The 21,623-nt window shown below is 35.0% G+C and overlaps 1 protein-coding gene across 4 annotated transcripts in view; it reads left to right on the forward strand.

The window, feature by feature from the left end:
* The window catches only part of arl15a (ADP-ribosylation factor-like 15a), a 232,326-nt gene that overhangs the window by 183,309 nt on the left and 27,394 nt on the right, over nucleotides 1-21,623 (forward strand). The window lies entirely within an intron of this gene.

Genomic DNA, 21,623 nt, shown 5'->3' on the forward strand with positions numbered 1-21,623 from the left:
CATCCTGCCATAGTCAGCAAATTGTGGTTGTCACCAAAACTTAGATTAGATTCTGGGCATTACACTTCACACTAAGACATTAACAATCTATTTTGATGCTAAATAACTTTCAAAATCCTGTTTGGTCAAGAAAATCAGGATGCAGTACAATGGTACTGTTATACCACTCAGGAGTATTACAATTGTGGTGCTTCTTTTAGAGACGCAGAGGATAATACTAATTACTAGTTCTAATATTAAAGAATAAGGATATGTTTATGTCTTGAATGATACCTGTAAAACTGCAGATTAAATGTAGGCCAAGGCCTCAATTAAATCAAACCATCAGACCGGCAAATTTTAGTTTCCAATTTAGTTACAATATAAGCCAACGCCAAATTCATAAGATGTTTCTCTTCACCATTCTATCACTTAACATAACTACTTGTGACTGGAGAATTATTAGTGGTTTTGATTGGAATGCCTTACAAGTTCAAAAAAGAGCTGACGCATATCTGGAAAAAAAAAGAATTTAAATGTGTTGTAAAGACTTTCCATTTTGCTGTTTTTTGTTGTAGCATAAGTGAATCCATCGATTTCAAAGGCTGTTTATCTGGTACTTTATATGGTGATCTTTGCTTTTTTGCCATGGCAGTTTGCCTCAGTATGATGTCTGCTGCCATTGTAAACAAGGCTGCTCCCAACAGTGTAAGCTAAATGCTGTTTGCTGTCCACAGATTAATATGTATCTTTTCAAACTGCATTATGTATCACCAAAGCTACTCATTTAAAAATGTAGAAATCTGCAGAGTTTAATGTAAAATTAAGCAACCTTCAGAAAATTGCTTTTGGATGAACAATATTGACCCATTGTTAATTTATTTGTACAGTCTTCAATAAACTTTATGAATCAACTCACCTGAGGTGCAGGTAAAGTGGGTATCAGAAGTTTTCACCTCCCTTGCACTTTTGTGTTACAATAAATCCCTTACATATTGTGTTACAATTTGGAATCATAATGTATTTAATTGGGGTTTTTTGCCATTGATCAACACAAAATTTTGCAGTACTTTGCTGTAAATTGCTGCCTTGTAGTACTGAGGCCCTAGGTTCAATTCCAGAAATAGGTACTGTCTGTGTGGAGTGTGTATCTTCTCCCTATGTTTGCGTAGGTTTCCTCCCACAGTCCAAAGACGTCCCGGTAGGTTAATTGGCTTCTGGGAAAACTGGCCTTGGTATGACTGAATGTGTGGTTTGCATCTGTGTAGATGCAGATTTAGGAATCCAAGGTGTTTATGCGGTTTGAATATGTAATAATATTTTAGGGCTTGCTTTCAGTCATCTGCATACTTATTTCAATTACACCTATCAGCACAAACAATCACTGATCTTCAATCTTGAGTGATGAAACTTGACCGTTTTCTTTAATTTGCTAATTTTTGTTTTCAGAATACACGGTTAGGCATTTTTCAAAGTAAAAGTATGTTGATGTATTCCTTATATTTCGAAATTTTAAGTGACATATTATTTAAATAATTTGGGACACTGATCAGATAAACATCCAAGAATAATTCCAGAGTGAAAATTGAAGAGGGTCACGGGTCCTGCTTAAGTCATGCACTTTTGTTTTGAAATCAGTTTGACACTAATTTAAAAGAAACTAGAGATGTATATGGCATTTTCCCAGCATTTGAAATATGAAAGAAATGCAATATGAATGAAGAAAGTAATCTCTGCTGAATTGAACAGTTTTACGTTAGGGAATGAAAATATACTAAACCGTATATTTGCAAGTTGTGTCTAAGAAATATGAAAATGCTTTTTTTTGTGTCAATTTCAGGAATTTTAATTTCAGAAAAAAATGTAAATTTGGCTAATGTGCTCTTATAGCTATAAAACCCATTTTTCAGTTTCTTTGTTTCAGTTTATCAAATCACTGTATTATTTTTCCATTGGGAAAAGAGAGTATGCTGTTTCAGTGCTCGGCAAAAACAAGACATAAGCTCATTGCCATTGTTGCCTAATAGTGTTAGATTGCACTTTTGGATGTCAAACTGGGGATTGTTTTTGTCCAGCTGGAATGTATAATTAGTTGCTCCTGATGATATCTTTTTGTTACTTAACATTAACCTAAAATACAGAAAAGGGAACATAAGAGAATCAAAGAATGTTAGAACAACATGGCTGTAGGTTGTCTGGAAAAATAATATTCTGTATTTGTTTTTTCAGTCAATAGTTTACAAAATTTAAGCTTGGCTTCCTATTAAGAAAGTGTTTCTTGTTAGTTGACCCTGATTATAACAGATGTGTTTGTTCACAGCTTTCTCTGATGGTGTATCAGATGTTTTTCATTTTTATGAGTTTTAAATTTGTTTTGTTTCTATATTACTAAAAAGTAGATTTTATGGTCTCTTAAATAAATTAAAGAACTTTAGACAAGTAAATTAACCATTTATAAGTTTTGTTAGCTGAGTTGGAAATCAACAAGTCTGTTATTTAGCTTTTGGAAATAATCAGCATTTGTCAGATGATAAGTCCTGAGTTTGAACATTCTCGCCATTATTTTAAACCCACAAACTATCACCCAAAACTTAATCAGAAACAGTTAACAAATAACAATCATGGATTATTAGTAATAGTATTAAAATAAAAGCAGAATATGTTGAATGTTACAAATTATAAAGCAAAAGAAAATCTGTGATTTAGACTGGCATACCAGAGCAAAACAAAAAATATTATGGAAGAATTTACATGGCAAAAAAGCCAAAAATTAATATTGCATTTCCATGAGTCAAAGAACATGAGTGCACACATGAATCCTCTCCACATACATACTGAATCATAGATGTGAAAAAGTCAGCACACGCATCCAAACACAGGAATCTCCCAACGTACTGAACATACACATACTCAAGCACTAGAAATCGTAGTTTCAACTCATATAAGCTGAATATAAAGAAGAAAAAGAACACTTAGGATGACAGACACTCATGTACAGTGCAATCATAACAAAATTATTTTAACTGCTTAGGGTAGACAAACCAATTCAAACCCAACTCTTGCAACCATTCCAAAATCATAACATTTGTCAGATTTTGGGTACCCACCTACAGTATCAAAACACATGGGTTTTATTTTCTTCTAGCTGCATCTTGACACATCTTCAGGTATAATGGTAAGTGATGGCCATTTCACTCATTCAGTGTTCTTTCATGCAGGGAGATATTCAATTACATTAAAATTGTTGGTATTCAGAATATGAATGAGACTCTAGAATGTAAACACCATATTTGAACATTCTGTAAGAATGGTCATAAATGAGAGGATGCCATGCAGCTCATCTAGCTTGTTTGCTTTTTCATTTTAAATATGAAAATCAGTGTTCTGAACATGAGTATTCCAAGTAAGACGTCATATATTAAGACATTATCTACCTTTGAAAGTGTGGATCACTCTATTCCCCTGTCAACACTCGCAGATCTAGTATTTTCTAGAATTTCTCACAATTGGCAATTCTCCTACCTTGCTGATCATACAGTATATGCCAGGACACCTGGCAAGATTCCCTTTCTGGTCCTGCTTCTGTGTCTTCCTCTCGGTACTGTCCTTGGTCCATTACTGTTCTTTCTCTTCAACACTTCTTAATCATTTTTATGGTGATGATATTCAAATATCTGTCTCATGGTCATCTCCTCCTAGACACACTGCAACCATCTTAAAATAAGGCTTTTAAATTATTTTTCCACTCTGTATCTGCTTATCTATGGACCTTTCAGTTTCTCTTACTCTTGTTTCCACCATAACCCTTTCTCCTTCGTTTTCCACTAAGAATTTCAATGTCATTTTTAACCTTTTTGCCCTTTATTTTATCTTAGGTCACCCAGAACTTTTTTAAATGCTAAAGTTTATTTTTACAAATGATACTTACATTGGAAGATTGAATTATTGAAGACATACAGCAACATGTTTCTGGTATTATTATAATACTTTTGTTAAGAACAGTAAATCAATCCCTGTATATGCAAAGATTATTTTTACAGGCAAAAATACTGGGCATTCTTATACTTTCCAATTCAAGTCAATGGTACAACTGGCTATTAAATTACATATAGAAAGATTTGATAACAATTAAATTGTTGCTGCTGGAAGAGGTGTTATTGGGGCCAGCAGGGGGCGCTCACCCTGCGGTCCATGTGGGTCCTAATGCCCCAGTATGGTGATGGAGACACTATACTGTAAAACAGGCGCCATCCTTCAGATGAGACGTAAAACTGAGGTCCTGACTCTCTGTGGTCATTAAAAATCCCAGGGCGTTTTTCGAAAAGAGTAGGGGTGTAACCCCGGCGTCCTGGCCAAATTTCCCAATGGCCCTTACTGATCATGGCCTCCTAATAATCCCCCTCTATGAATTGGCTACATTACTCTGCTTTCCTCCCCACTGATAGCTGATTTGTGGTGAGCGCTCTGGCATACTATGGCTGTCGTCGCATCATCCAGGTGGATGCTGCACATTGGTGGTGGTGGAGGGGAGTCCCCATTACTTGTAAAGCGCTTTGAGTGGAGTGTCCAGAAAAGCGCTATATAAGTGTAAGCAATTATAATTATTATTAATTAATTAAAATGGTAATCAAAAAATTAATTAGCTTTTTGTGTACAGTTTCTGCATGATCCGGCATTTGGTTATCCCTGCTTTTTAGCTTACATAAATGCTTCAGTTTGAAAATGGTACATTAATTTAAGTACACTAATGTTATTAGCAATTTCTCATAAATAGAAACATACGCCACATCTTATTTCCTGCATGTCTTGTCTGGGCAATAAAAGTATGGGCATGGTACCTCTGAAATCTGCTGGCAGAGCAGGTAGAGATGGTCTTTATGTAGTAATTCTTAACAGTATTTATTCTTGTATTTAACATCCTGTTGTCAAGTGTCTGGAATACAGTTTGGTCATATTTATGTGTAGTCAATTCACTCTAGTGGTTTGTCTTTGAAACATAATCCTTTGGAATGATGCTCTTACATGAGACCAAGGCAAAACAAGTACCTTTCTATAATTAAGACTGCAGTACATTTGACTAAATAGCTATTGGCATTGCAGTAATTTAAAATGAGATCATTGTTCATTAACAAATTATGGGTCTTTTCATTGAGACAATTATGCTTAATGAAAATACACCGAACTCCCCTGCAATCAACATTGATTTAAGTGCTCAGAAATCTTTAATGATGTCATTATCAACTAATCCTCTTCATGCCAAATGAAGTTACACAACCTAAAGACAAGGAGGGTTCAAATGCAAGCCCAGAAGTAAAGGAAGTCTTCAGGATTTTTTGGAAAGTTTAAAAACAAAAGATACAATATGGCAATCCCCAAGACCAAACTCATAGTTTTGTTTCACTTAACAAACATCATTATTGTGTTGCAAAGGAACAAGTAATAGGTTGTGTTATCCATCTTTTCTTTTTATTTGGATATTCTGGAATTAAAATACTGTAATGTTTTACGGTCTTCTGAGATCACAGGCATAAAATGTGTTTCTTGCTCTGGGACCCTAAATTCAAATTACAGTATGTATTTTATTTTTGAAATAGCAGGGACTGCTCTTTGTACTCTGAAAGGAAAATCTGGCAACTGCCTATTCAAATAAAGCACAATTTTTTCAACTTTTGAGATTAATAAATAGTTAACGACTCCCAGTTCATTTATAAAAAAAACTAAAACATGATGAAGAACAGACTTGTGGTTTTGTAAATTTTCAACTGTTTAACTATGCAGGCAAGTTCATGCAACATGTACTGTATGTTTTATTATTTTATTTTCCCCTTTATCACCACAATTAGAGTCAAATCATTTGAAGGTTCAGTCAATAATGCCAGGTTTTAAATAGAGATGTTAAAAACTTATTAATGTCTCTATAGTGTTTAAACACATCTCAAGTGCAATCATCCTTATCTTATTTATATACATTTATAACCCCTTGGACAAAATCATTAGGTGGCTTCTGAAAATCTGTATGAAGGATAATAGTTTGGCTAGTGTAATGGATATTTTAGCTCCTATTACTATTACCCTTTAGATATAGAGTTCACAAATCAGTTAAAATATGTATTTTAAGGCCCTTTATTTTGCAAGTGTGGATATTGTCATTTTTGACAATTTGCATGTGTGTTTCTAACACAGTTTCTCTGTCTTGCATTTGAAAATTGCACAACACATGACATGAAAAGTTATGTGGTCCTGGTTGTTGTTAAAAGGATTAAATGGGGCAAATCCTGTACAAACTAATAATGCAGTGCTCAATAAAGGCTTACAACAATCTGTGAAGATGGATAGATGAAGAGCAAATTGCCAGAATAAAAGCAATTCTAGTAGTTATACTACTGTAAAGTCCTCTCTTGCATTGGTATATTTTGCATGGTCAAGCGCTCTCACTGTTTATAAGTATCTATCAATACCATGTTTCAGTCAGTTACCAGGCCAAGAAGGCAAATTCTGTTTGTAGTATATGTATGAAGGAGTGGCTTGTAACAGCAGTAGAGCACTGAAGAACAAAGTGGGGAAAGGTCTATTGCAAGGAACTAGTTGGTGGTAATATTCCACAGATTTAAGAACATAAACTGCTAAATGATATAAATTCTTAGTTGTGTGAACCATGTACCTCATTCAAAAATCAAATAAACAATATGAATTAGATATCAAAATTAATATGCATTAATGGTCAATTTGTGATTGTGAACTGGCTGTTTAGTACCCAGAGAGAAAGAATGAACATTAGAAATGTCCTTATACACAACACAAAGCAAATTAGATATTATTGGTTAGCTGTTTAAATACCAAAGGCAAACAGTGGTCATGGTCAGATTCTCAATTAGATTTCTTACTAGGGGATGCAGACACCTGGAACTGTATTGTTTGGTTTAAGTATGTATTTTATTGAGGTTAGGAAACAGTATTAATATAATAAATGTGTCATTGCATCACCCATACATTTATCCACTGTATACTGGGTTTCAAAGGTGAAGTATGTTGGCATACTAGCTGCAAAGAAAAAAGAAATTAATTACACAAAGAAAATTAAAAAGAAAATAAGAATTTCAGCTGAGCTTTCTTCCATTGCCTTAATTAGAGTAGGGATAAGAATATATTTTATCAGTCGGTCAGTGCCTTTTTTATGAGCGTCAGCTGAGCTTAAAAACTTACACAGATAGGCTAGGAAATGTTTAATTAAACATTGTTTTAAACTTTTTTCCAGTAGGGTGCTGTGGTCTTCATGACGTTGTTCCTAATACTGTAGGTCTTAATTAGTGAAGTCATGAGGTCATGACTAATGATGATGAGACCATGTACAGGAGGGAAGTAAGTTGGTTGGTATCATGTTTTGCTAACAACCTCCTGGAGCTTAATATCTTTAAAACAGTGGAAACCGGTCGTTGATTTCTGGAAAAATTCTCCAAAACCTGGTAATCAATGATATGGCTATGAGTGTGGTTTAGTCCTTTACATTTTGGGGTATCATGATCTCTAAATACTAAGGACAAGTATAACAAAGAAAGCACAGCACAGAATGTACTATTTGTGTCAAACAAAACACTTTAGTGTCTCTCAAACAATTCTGATACAGATTTTCACAGCCATTATTGAGAATATTTTGACTGCCTCTATAACTCTTTGGTTTGACAGTATGTCTGCCCTCGCAAAGGCAAACTGCAGTGTTGTCTGCCGTTGTTCTTGCTGTGCAGACAGTCATTGGCTGTCACTGATGATTTCTGCAATTCCAGAGCAAAGAAGTGGTGATGACCCCATGCACCCAGGTTACTACTTGTTTCATAAACTTCCCTCAGGAAAACACTACCTGTCTATTCAAAACCAGAACCACCCAGTATCTGAATAGCTTCTTTCCGAGGGCTGTGTTGTTACTTAACCAGAATTCCTAGTTACAGTATATGAACACTATCTTAATGATGACTATTGTCTTGTTTCTATATGTTATATTTAGATTTTCTGCTACACAAAGCACTCCACAGTAAATTCCTTGTACATGAAATGTACTTGGCAAATAAAGGTGATTCTGATTCTCATATATCCTGTGCTGTATCTCCCCTAACATTCAAAATAATTTATCTTTGATAAACAAGCTAAGCACAAGCAGCAAAGCTCTGTACAGGGCTTCTAGTTCATGTTAGGTAGTGACCCTTAAAATGTTGTTATAGGATGATTGCACCACTATTCAACAATGTTGTTGTGTTGCACAATCATGGTTACCCACACCGAATCCAGGGATACTTTACAGTTTAATCTTGATTAAATGCCAGGGAAAAAGTTTTCAGACCCTTGCATGGTTTTCACACTTTTGTTACTTTAAAGCTTGCTGTCATCACACTTTGAAGTAGCAATTAATATTCATTATATACATAACCTATTCCACACATTCAAAGCATAAACTGAGACTTACTGTGTCTTTCCCTTAGAGGTATTCAGTTTGAGCATGCAGATTGTGAATTAAAAATTGAGTTTTAAAAAATTGTCTGCTTTAATTTAAAATGTAATTTCACAAAATGGGTCACCATAGAAAGGGTCTGAATACATTTGCGAGGCACATTATGTATCCATTTAAAAACCAGACATTCTGGGCAGTTTTATTTTGTTTGTAGTGTTCTGCTTCAAGTAAGTGTTAAAATATTTCACTGCAGTAAGCAGATATTTGTGTGTATTAAAGTAAGAGGAGGTAGGAATAAAAAAAATTGGCTGTTAGAATGCTGATACTGTTGAACTTCACCTTTGAGTACTGTTATGCTGTTCCTTGGAGACGATGTATTTAATCTCTTTCACAGCTCAAGTAAAATCCTGAAATAATTTAGAAATGAGATCCTCATTCTTGAGCACATACACTACTTAAATTAGGCAAGTAAATACAAATATTAAGTATAGTCAGTCATTTTTTGTGTTTTGACAGTTGCATTAGGCAAAATAAAGTGTCCATTCCTAAGAGTGTATACAGTATGTAAGGGATATAATTCTGACTCTCGATTAACAGTATTGTATAAAATTTACACTTCTAAATTTTGCACTGTATTCAAACCATATAATGAATGAACAACATTAGAGCTCTTTAATAATTAAAAATAATGTATACTGTAAGTGTGTATGGTTGTATTTATAATCAAGTGGTCCCACTTATTTACCTTTTTTTTATGTGTCCCTTAAATAGGAATCCGCAATTCTTAATATACTCAGGTTCACACAGCAAGGTCCACACTTAAGACCGTAAACATACAGTAACATACATGAACCCTCTGCAGTGTGCTCTGTCAGACTTTACTACATTTCCCAGGTGCGCCTCTTGCCAAACGTGCTAATGTTCCCAGCTCTTGGAAAGCCACAGAGGTTGTGATTGCACAGCAGGGAGGGATTCCCACCTCAAAAGTAATGTAACTTCACTGGTTAAAACACTCCGGGTTTTTGGTTTGGTGATGTAAAGAAATTTGTAATAAATGCTCATACAGTATGCCTGTCTTTAGAAGGGAGTTTGAGCTAGATCTGGTCATCCTTTGATTCTTAAAGCTGGAGTACGAACTAAATAAATTGCTATGTTTGCCTACTTACTGTACTACTTACTGTAAGTTATACATGTTGTTTATAGAAAACGATTTAGCTAATTTTTATGTTTATTGGCCAAATGCTTGTGAAAAAAATAGATTTTCTTGTATCTGAAAGTAGGCAGCATGGTGGCTAAGTGGTTAGTATTGCTGCCTTGCAGCACTGGGGCTCTGGGTTCAATACCAGGCCTGGAGTGCTATTTGCTTGAAGTCTGAATGTTCTCCCCTTGTTAATGAGGGTTTCCTCATGGTACTCCAGTTTCCTCCCAAACCCCAAAAACATACTGGTAGGTCAATTGGATTCTGGGATTACTGGCCCTAGTGTGAGTGTGTGCATGTTTGTGTCTGTGTGTTCTCTATGATAGATTAGTGTCCTGTTCAGGGTGTACCCTACCTTGCACTCCTTGGTTGCAAAACTAAGCTCCAGCTCCCAAATTGGATGAAGTAGTTAGAAAAAGGATGGGTGGATCTCAAAGTTTGGAAAATGTTATTAGAAAAATCGAGATCCAAGCAGGTCTTTGACTCTATAGTGAATAAGCTTGGATATCATGGATATGTTGGTGAAAATTATTTTAAAATGTATGTTAAAATGTATTAAAATGTATGTTTAATTAAAGAATGCAGTGATGGGAATCTGTTTAGTGAATTACAGAAAAACTATTTAAACCTATCGTTGAAAACGTCAAGATACAAAAAATACTTCTTGGAATTTCATAATCCATAAATGTCTACACACAAACACCATGAAAATATCTGACTGCCCCAAATTTGGAAATGAGATAGTACTTTTTGGGGGTATACTTCCTGGCCATACTTAAATCCAATATTTCAATGTGTTGCCCTGAAAGGCGATAGAATATAAAATAAAATTTAAAAAATAAAGTGGAATTCCTGCAACACAGATAAGTTAGGTGTCTCAGAATTCCTTATGACAAGATTTTGTGTGCACACCCTCCATTGTGGCACTGCTGTTGTGCTCTTTGGAAAGGTACTATATCTTAATAAAGACATACTCAGCTACTGTATGTAAATGGGAACATTTGTTAATAATAGCCCTTCAATGGCATCCCATCAAAGTGGTGTTATTAATGCTCTGTTAATGTACCACTTCAGAAACCTGGATGAGCTTCTAATCTTGAGTGTAACCTTCACATACTATACTTGTACTTTTTCAAGTACAAAAAATGAGCCCAAAGGACATGTCTTGGACTATATTCAGATTAATATTAGGATTAAGATACTGAATTGTTTGATTCATTTTCCAAAAACATTAGCTCTATTTCATTGTGGGAATAAATGTACTAATCAGGGTGTCCTTAGGTTGGAAGGAGATATTATTCAGTGCTGTCCTCAATATTAAACTAAATAATAAAAACATTTACTTTTTCTGTAATACCAATTAATCTGCATACGGTTTAACCCCCTAAAAATATGAGTAACTTACTAGCATCCAAATGAGCAAGACCATAAGAAATATTAGAACATGTGCAAATGAGAGGATGCCATTCAGCCCATGTAGCTCATATAGTGGTTACTATTAACTATTTAAATATATCATATAAGAAAGACTCCATTGTTTCTTGAAAGGAACAATAGTGTTGTCTCAAAAAACATGGCTGGGTAGTGGTTAGATTACTGCAGTTCCCCGACAACTTTGTGTATAGTGCCTCCTGTTCTTATATGTAAAAGCTCTTCCTCTTAGTTTACTTAGTTTACTAAGTCACTGGTTTATATTTCACTGTTGATTCTGAAGACATACCTGTATATAGGTTGGCGTTTTGAATAATTTAACTGTATTTTCATTTTATCTTACAATTTTAACATATCACCATTTGATTTAAATTGTTCTTTTTAGGTTTGACTTTTTGTTGCTTCCCTCCAATTTTTTCCTATCTCTTGTCCTTGGTATCCTACAGTACAGTATGTATGATGCTGCCATTCCAGCTAAGATGTGTATCATTGGTGCTAATGCATACCTTTAATTGATTGTGTGCTTGTTTAAACTTTTGTTTACATGTTTTGCACTCCGTTCTTAGTTTTGTAAATGCCTTGCTTCAAACATCAACCACTTCAGAACTGTATTCAGTCTCTCTTCGACTTCTTAATTAGTTTTCTCCCTTATTTCTGTCCAAACAAAATGTAGTGGGTGATTAGTTTCTGATGAAAAGACACAGGTGGGAATGATACTGTATCTGACACTCACCAATGAGTGATGTTTCTTGCTGCAGAAGTCCAATTGGTTACATTTCAGCTTACCCAGCTGAATAAGGGGCATTGTAAAGCTCAGAAATTGGCACAGAATTGATACTAATTACAAATCCAGTTCAAGATTTAAAGTACACAAATTTAAAAATGTCCCTCACATATAACATTGAAATAAAATTACTCTGTGATAAAGAAATTGTCTGGAATTAAAAGACACAGAAGCAAGGGTTTGGTCCTCTCACTAGAAGAAATAACAATAGGGTCCCACCTGCTTAGTCTGTAAATTTCTTCTTGAGAATGCCTCTTTCCCATTTTATACTTGTACAATAGTTCATTTTTTGCTATCTGCAGGTAACACTTTGGTACTACGTACTGCACCAATATTAAATGTAATCAGCCAGATGTTTGGCAAGTCTATGCGTCATATAGATATATTAATTATACATATTTCATATTCTCTATAACTTCTCATTGTTTGCTAAATCTGGAAGGGCAGTAATACAAATTCATATATTTTAGTTTCATAACCCTAATTTGAGCACTCAATTCAGTTAAATTAAACTGTCATTATACTGACACAGGTACATAGTACAATGAAAAGTGTTTCTCATTAGTCTCTCAGGTTTAGTATATACAGAACAGCAGACAAGACAATAAAGAGTAAATACAATAACAATAGCAATGTAAACAACAAGATGTGTGGTGAGTTTTCTGGCGCACTATGGCTGCAGTCACATCATCCAGGTGAATGCTGCACATTGGTGGTGGTGGAGGGGATCCCCATTACCTGTAAAGTGCTTTGAGTGGAGTGTCCAGAAAAGCGCTATATAAGTGTAAGTTGTTGTTGTTGTTATTGTTATTATTATTGTTGTTATTATTATTATTATTATTATTATTATTATTAAAACTTGTGCAAAAGTACAAAACAGAGCATAATACAGCATTATCAAATAGTACAACTCAATCAAGTACAGTCTTATGTTCAAGTTCGGCTAACATTCAGTTGTCGGTGGTATGGTGTATGTAGTGGTGTAGGAGTACAGTCGTTGTGGGTACAGGAAGAAGTGAGGAGAGATTGTTGTGTGCGACTGGATCGTCCGGAACCTTCTACCAGATGGTAGGGGGACAAACAAGTTGTGACTGGGGTGAGTGGGGTCAGTCATAATTTTGGTGACTTTTTTTCAGACACCTGGTGTTGTTAATTTCCTGGATTGATGGTAAGGCACTGCCGACAGATAAGACTTTATTGATCCCAAAGGGAAATTGATGTGTTACAGCATTCCAGCCCAAGACAAGCAAAAACAGACATCAGAATAGACTAAACATTATACAAATAAATAAATAAAAATACATTCATTGGTGTGTGCAAAATATGATGATCATAGTCACTGTAAAAACAATAGAATATGTACAAAATGTGCATAGGTTTATACAGATTGATTGTCCAAAACTATAATGGAGCAACATGCTGTCCATAGACGAGCACATGAAGGGCTAACAGTATTAGCCTAGGGCAGCGTTATACACCTTGACAGCCGCCGGGAGGAAAGACCTGCGGAAACGATGATGTTTTAGGCAGTTTTGACCACCTGCTGCAGTGCCTTATGGTCGGATGTGGTGCAGTTGCCGTACCAGACTGTGATGCAGCTGGTCAGTATGTTCCCCATCGCACATCTGTAGATGACGGTGAGGATCCGTGGATGCAGGCGTATTTTCTTCTGCCTTCTCAGCAAGTACAGCCCCTGTTGTACCTTCATGATGAGATTGAAAGTGTTGAGTGCCCATGTAAGGTCCTCAGTGATGTGAACACCTAGGAATTTGAAGTTGTTCACCATCTCCACCACAGTCCCTTCGATGTAGATGGGGGAGTGGACTTTTTCTTGTCTCCAGAAGTAAACGATCAGGTCTTTGTCATTGTCAGTGATCAGGCCTATGGCTCATGCTTTTTTTCACTAACTTTTTGAGGTTTTCTTCATAAGCCTTTTAATTATCTAAAAATACTATGTCACATTTGTACCCATTACTGCTGCAGCGTGTTGAATAAAGTCTGACTTAGGTCAGAAAGACATACCTTTTCTAATGATGACTGTCCCCGCAATCTTATTTTTATATATATCATCAGAAGTAAAGCTTTTTTGTCTACATTATATAGGTTCAGTTTTTTCATCCTTTTTTTAGAATGAACTACTTTTCTTGAATGACTGTTGGAAGCGTTTTGCTAATGTCCTGTCAATGGCATTTCTCCAGTTGTCATTAAGGTAACAAGGGATGCTCACTTGTAACCATAATGACAATTGGAAACATACAATTATGCATTGGAGGTTTTCTTTTCTTACTTTTGGTACATCTAACATTTTCACATCTTAGTTTATTGTTTAATATAGAATTTTGCTCATCCTCACAGTGTGACGTTTTTTACTTTTTCCTTGGAAATAATAAATAATAAATAGACCTAAATAAAATAACATTCCAAAATCCATTTTCTTTTCAATAAACAAGTTACCTTAAAAAATACCTGCGTAGTACATAGTCCTTGCACACTACTGTTTTCATCCAGCATTGAATCAGAAGTAATATTCACATTCCTGTAAACAGATAAAATTTGGAATGTTGTGAATGACAGCTACAAACAGAGCTTTGCGTTATACAAAATGCATTGATTATTGTGTGTTTTGTTTCAACCCTGGGAGAACATTTTAGTCTTGGGTGAATGGGGATGTGTTTTTATCTGGCTTGAGATTAACCTCCTTGTGAACTGAAAATGGCAGTGTGAACACATAAAAAACAAGTGAGAGAGGACCTTAAATCGCTAGGCAGAGGGCACCTTACAAGCAAAAGGTGGCATGCACACATGTATTAAATTACTTTCTTAGTGATGTACTGTAATGTCTTGCCTACTGCTTTGCATTCATAGCACTCATATTCCTGGACAGATATCATGTTTGGACATCAATATATTTCCCTTATCTTTTTAATGTTATAAAGATTTGGTTTGGTTACCCATATTATGAAAAATGCAGACAACTGATTAATATGTTTATATACATTTCAATATAGCATTGTCATTAGAACGTGGAATTTCACATTAATATTAAGTGTCCAGTGGATTTAATGCAAAGAATTACTGATCCTTTTTAATATGTACATATCCCCCCAAGACCACCTAACTTTGTTTGTAAGAAATTATGATGTCACATCTCAAGCAATAGATGGATTGTGTTGGTAATGGCTGTTAGCCAGCACGGTGGCAAAATTACAAAAAACACTTTACTACAGTAACAATAATAAATCCTTACATAACAATTTTCATCCTACGGGTCCCAAAGTGCTTCACAGTACATATAAGAAGCATTCAATCCTGAACTTCAGCACCTACATGAATGATGAATGGCAGCCATTATGCTCCAGCAACCCCAGTAAACAGCAATTCAGGTGGGAAGAGAGAAATTTCTTCACTAACTCAATTGAATTAAGTGGGGATATACACTGTTTAGTCTAATACAAGCAAATAATGGAATTAAGTCGGGACACCTGGATTAACACCCATACTCTTCTAAACAGCATCATTGGATCTTTTTTGATCAAGTAGTCAGGATGTAATCAGTAATCAAGTAATCAGATTCAATGAAAGGACATCTGTTTCTAAAGTACAGTATCCTCGTTCATTATACTGGGTTCTTGGTTTGAAATTTCTAGTTGGTGTACCAACCAAACTTACAGCAGCAACCAGGTTTTCCTAAGAGGTCTGCCATCCCAATACAGCCCAAGCCCAGCCTTACTTAGCTTCTGAAATCAGACAACATCAGGCTACATGGTGATTATGCTGCTATTTATATTGCTGAAGGCATCTCTGGACTTACTCCAAAATACTGACATAAAGAAGAGTGCTTACAGTTTCTACATTAACATTTCAAAGACCTTTTTGCAAATTTAGACCTTTATTGCAGTTCAAGTGTCTAGTTGGTATGTAGAATTGATGCCATAAACGTAGACCATTTAAAATGAAATTGGATCATGATACGGAATTTATGGAAAGTAGTTATAACAAAACATGCAATTCTTGTTTCTTGGTATTGGATGACAAAAATTCAGATGTGAAGGCAACCTATTTTGTGGAATTCACTAGCAAATGTGTTTGGCTAACTGCTACAACACAGCATTGTGCCAGCAACTGCAGTTTGCAACAAGGAGGATAACTAAAATTTTGAAAAGGTCAAAGTGGGAGTTACTAATAGAGAAAGAATGAGGTTTGTTGTTTATACTCTCTAACTATTTGGCCAGATAAAACATTAGAATGAAAGTAACATTTATAATCTTATGTTTCTCTTCCTCTTAGTTATCTCCATAAAGGCCATTTATGCTATTTTGCCACTTACACTAGCCATTTTGCAGTTTCTGCAAATAATGCAATGTAAATAAAGTAAAATAAATGCTGTCAGCAAAAGGTGAGCACACAGATAGAGATGATGAAATGCTTGAATGATGCCAGACACCAGTCACTTTTGTCAAATATGATTCTTATGTGAATCATTAACATAGAGGTCCTTTCTTCCCCTGTCAAACTTCCCTGTCCATAGTAAATGAATTAGTTGGGATATTTGCCCATAGTTTGTCCTCACAGTAAGTTGAGCCAATGTATTAAACCAAGTAGGAATTGCTACTCTGGCAGCACCCAGATGAGTTTGTTTGAAATTTATTAAGGATGGCACAGTGGTGTAGTGGTTAGCACTGCTACTGCTCAGTGCTGGGGACCTGAGTTCAATTCCTGGGGTGCTGTCTGTGTGTCTGTGTGGAGTGTCTATGTTTTCCCTGTGTTTACATGGATTTCATCTGGTGCTCTGGTTTCCTCCCACAGACTAACTGCATGCTGGTAGGTTAACTGGTTTCTGGGGAAACTGGTCCTGGTGAGTGTGTGTCTACAGTATGTTTGTGTCTATATGTGCCCTGGCATCCTGTCCAGGGTATATCCTGCCTTGCATCCTTTGGTTGCTGGGATAGGTTTGGGCTCCCCTGTAGCCCTGTGTTGGATAAGTGGTTAGAAAATGGATGAATGTATGTTTATTAAAAATAACTGATTTTATTGATCCCTTTAGTTCAGCAAGAAGAAATGTTTATTGACCTTCTTTCAGGTCTTCTCATTCTGGGCCATTAGAAAAACATATAGCTTAAAGTCCTCTTTGTATGTGTTTTATTTTTAAACACAAAGCTACAGTACAAAACGATATTTTTGTGAAGATATACAGTACTATGCAAACATTTATTTTCCTCTTTCTATTTTGAACATTCCAAAATAATACTGATACACCATATACTGCTAACTCAGCTAAAAAAAACAATGTATTAGCTGGTATGCTTAAGTGCTAACATGGCCACCAAAGAGTCATGACATGAATCTGATTGAGACCACAAGGGATTACCATGAGTCAGAGAATAATAAGAGGAATCCAACAAACTTTGGAATGTTTTACAAGACATTTGGTATAAAATTCCTGCAACAGTCATATACTGGAAACATGAAAAAGTGTTTACAGCCAAAAAAAACAAAGGGTATAAATACATCTGAAGTAAACTATTATATTACACCTTTCTTCCTTACAGTTTAAATTTATGTTTTAAGTGATCATTAGTAAAAAATAATAGCAATATGTTAGTCAATCAAAGCCTATAATTAACCCATTCCTATTTACAGTACTGTATATTTAAGTGTCTTTTATTAAGTGTCTTTTTATTAAGACGACACTGAGAAAGTGGATGGTGTGTATAACACTATCTCTAAACAGCGACCATGAAAAAGGTTCATTTGGTAATCTTTAGTGTGAATCACCTGTTTTGCTACAGTTGTATATGGTGTACAGCTGAGTGTTTACCTCATGTCTGCTTTTTCAGACAGAGGGTATAAAAGTTAACACAGTATTGAACTGTCTAGACTGAGATGGGATTCTGTAAGTCACTACTGGGATGGAAAAATGGCTGAGCAGAAGGTGACATTATTGAACTGCAGTTGTATCACAGTATAGTGTGTAAAAGAGCTCAATAGCTGCCTTATAAAGACTTATTGAGCACAAAGTATTGAAAGCGTATAACTAATGATTTTGTTTAACACTTTATGATCAGTTATTTTTTTCACATGGGAAGACAGTATTTTTTTACAATTGAAAGTTAAATAAGCAAAGAGCAGAAATATTTTTTACAGAGGAATAAAGCTCTATTTAAAAAAATAATTATTTTGCTTACTGACAAACATTAAGTAACAAAAAGTAAATGATTTCAGTTAAGGAAAGTAAATTAAATTACTGTTGAATACAAGGGCGATGGAATCATTAAATTTATTCAAGCTGTGGCAAAAACATTATAGACAAGATTCGTAGAAAAGTTAGATATTCTGTGAGTGATGTGCCATTGTTTTTTTCTCTTTAATACAGCAACAAAGTAGTGCTTTCAACAATAATAATTTTTCAATTTGTTACATTTTTTGCTTAAAATTCACCTGCTTTCTGCAATATCTGTAATAATATCCTGCATTACAGAAGAAATCTGAACTTCAGTACTTTGTGAAGAATTGTATATAAAGTGTATATGTTTAAATAACTAAGCAGCAAAACATCTGATCTGTTGGCAAATGTTTGGTGAGACTGAAAGTGACTCAAATGAAATATTGCAGAAGTTTTGTATTACTGTATGCTTTAAATGGAACTAAAAGGAATACCTCAGCAAGAGAATCTACCAGTTTAAGCCTCTCTTTATATACAGTACTGTACATATTAATTGGCATGTGTGAACCTAGTTACCTGTTCCCAAGCCTGCAGCGATAAACTAATTCTATATTTTATAAGGTGTTACATTCTTAAATTAGTACACACTTTTACCGGAGCTGTTACAAGTGTCGTTGCCAGCATCAGCTTCCCATAGCATCTCGGTGCCAGTTTTCTTTTGATGTTGTTTAGATGGGTAATTATGAGCTCGCTATTTGGCAGTCTGTTGTAATTTGCCGACTAGTCTCTGAAACATACAACTACTGTGTGTGGGTCTGGACGGTGGCTTTGTACTGTAGCCAAAAATGTAGGTTTTCCTTGAGTGTTTCAGAAACACTTTCATAGAATTACTTTGTATTTCAGCATTAATATACTAGGAGATCTTTATTCCAAGGTATTAATAGAATCAGTCAATTATTGTTGACATGTGTTTCTCAATAGTAGGAGAAAACTCACTAATAAAAAACACATTTTTTAGAAAACATACTATGAAATTAAGGACATTATTAGTCGTCATCTTTCAGTCATACTGCATACTATAAGTCAAATTATGTATTTGAAGGAATATGGATGCGAGGAAGATTACAAATGTGAAGATCTATGCCCAATTGGATGCAAGAATACAGTGTCTTTCAAAAGTATTCAGTCTTCTGCAACGTTTTCACATTTTGTTACTTTGACATTTGCAGTTGTGATACTATGAAGTACCAATAAATATTTGATACATACACAACCTACTCTACACATTTGAAGCAAAAAACAAAAAATAAAATGGTTATGAAAAGTAATTTTAGCATAAGTATTCAACTGATTTGCTTTGGCAAAGCTCAATTAATTTAGATGCCCAAAATTAACTTATTATTTAGCCACACAATCACTTGAGTGGGCTATGTGTACAATAATAGTGCTTCTCAATATTTCAAAATACAAACACCTGTTTCTGTGAGGGTCCTTCGTCAGGTAGTGTATTTTAAGCAAAGACGTAACCGTGGTGACTATGTAGTTTTCAAAGCAAGTCTCTTCAAAAAGCACACATCAGAAAGGTGCAAGAATAACAGTCTTTGAATATCCCTGTGAGCACAGTCTATTGAAAGTCATCAAGAATTGTACCTGTTAATTGAATTCATATTGTGGCAGACGCTGCCTAGATCAGGCTATTCCTCCAAACTAGAAGCCAACAAAGCAGGAAGATGTTTATGGAACTCACTGTGAGCCAAAGACAACTTTGAAAGAGCAACAGAGCTCAAAGGATGAGATGGGTCAATAATATCCTAGCCTGCAGTATACAGTATGTCAAAGTGGCAATACCATTTAAAATTGTACATGTAGTGTGCAGCAAAGCATACAAGTGCTAATGAAAAACGTTTGTGTTCAAATGAGAAAACAAATTGTAATTTTGGTGTAATTGCAAAGCTGTACTTCTAACACAAAACAACACCATCCCTACATTAAAGCATGGTGTGGCAGCCTCATCCTGTGGAGATGCTTCTCTTAATTAGGAATTTGAAGCCTGAAGAAAAAATGGACAGCGCAAAGTACAGGCAAATATTAGGGGGGAAAAACTATTTCAGTTTGCTGAAGACTTAAAACTGGGGTAAAAATTTACCTTTCAGGAAGGCGGTCATCCAAAGCATATGGCCAGCTACATGGAAGTCGCTAAAGAATTAGAAAGTGAATGTGCTTAACTGAAAGTGAGCCACTCCAAGTCCTGACTTAAATCCTATTGAGAATATGTTAACTTAAAAACTGCTGTCTATCAAGTAACTCTTGCCTGATCTCCATATGGCACTGTATGTATCAGTTAAAATGGGCAGGTTCTATTTGCATTTGACGTTTTGCGTTTGAATCTTATCATTCTCATCTTAAACAAGTTGATTTTTGCAAGACCATCTTTTTGTCACCAGTATTGTTATTGGTTTATCCAGTGCACAAACTGAATGGACTAAACCTGTGTGATATTCATCTAAACATAAAGCAGTTGAACAGTGCATTTTGTAACTGGATTGAATACAAAAATGTTTTAGAAATCATTACTCTAGTTAATGGTGATGTTTAATGTCATCAAAAACTTTTTCACTTTGTTCAAGAATATTTTTATACCGGGTTACTCCTGAAGACTAGGTGCTCTTACAAAATGTGTTGCGAGTATCTGTCCTTTTGCAGATCTAATTTTACATAATTCCATTAAGCCTTAATTGTTATTACTGTAGGTTAAATACCTTCACTTCAAGAATTACTGTAAGTTATTAGAATGTCAATATATGCATCTGTATAAACCTGGAATAAATAGTATTGATTAAATCTGTTTAATTTTATTTTAAGTTTTGTAAAAAAAATGCTTCTTACAGTGAAACAGCACTTAGATTATAATTGATAAATCTCAGCATTAACTGAATACTCACTGTGTTGCTGTTGAATATTCTTTTCATACATTTTAATAGAAGCATTTCCTGAGAACGTGTAAGTGAGGCCATGTGGAGTACTGTTGCTAATTTTACTGTTTACCTGGTTTGACTCACCTTGCATAATAAGCCTTTTTGTATTTAACTATTAAAAAGAAACAAAAAACTGTAACACACGCAAGAGAAAAAATATCTGATTCATAAAAACGAGGTTGTGCAACATAGCCCAAGGGGAGAAAAATCATCAAAGCCAATGGATTGCTTCCTGTTTAGTATACTTCATGTGTTTATATTAGGTACAAGTATATTTTGATGGTAGACCATTATTGTTCGATAGTGTGGCTATTTTTCAACTCCAGCTGTGTTAGTTCATTAATTTAATGCTACACTTGAAGTGTGATCTTTCAAATAAAAATGCACTGATTGAAGGGATGTGATTTTAAGAGGTGTCTAAAACCCTCAGTTCAACTTAGGTTGATTTAGTTTATGTCTGGCAGTAAAGCACTATAGCTGTTGACAGTAACATTTCACAAACATATGTTCACTAGGCCAACAAGTTATTCCAGCAAGAACCTTTTTATATTTGGAGACACTCTCAAAGCTAAATATTGGACAGAGTGAATTAATAAAAATCATTAATAAAAGCATGAAAAAAAATATTTGACTAATGAAATCTGTCTTATCGG

Source organism: Lepisosteus oculatus, chromosome 3 (genome assembly GCF_040954835.1).
Source record: "Lepisosteus oculatus isolate fLepOcu1 chromosome 3, fLepOcu1.hap2, whole genome shotgun sequence".
Classification (NCBI taxonomy): Eukaryota; Metazoa; Chordata; class Actinopteri; order Semionotiformes; family Lepisosteidae; genus Lepisosteus; species Lepisosteus oculatus.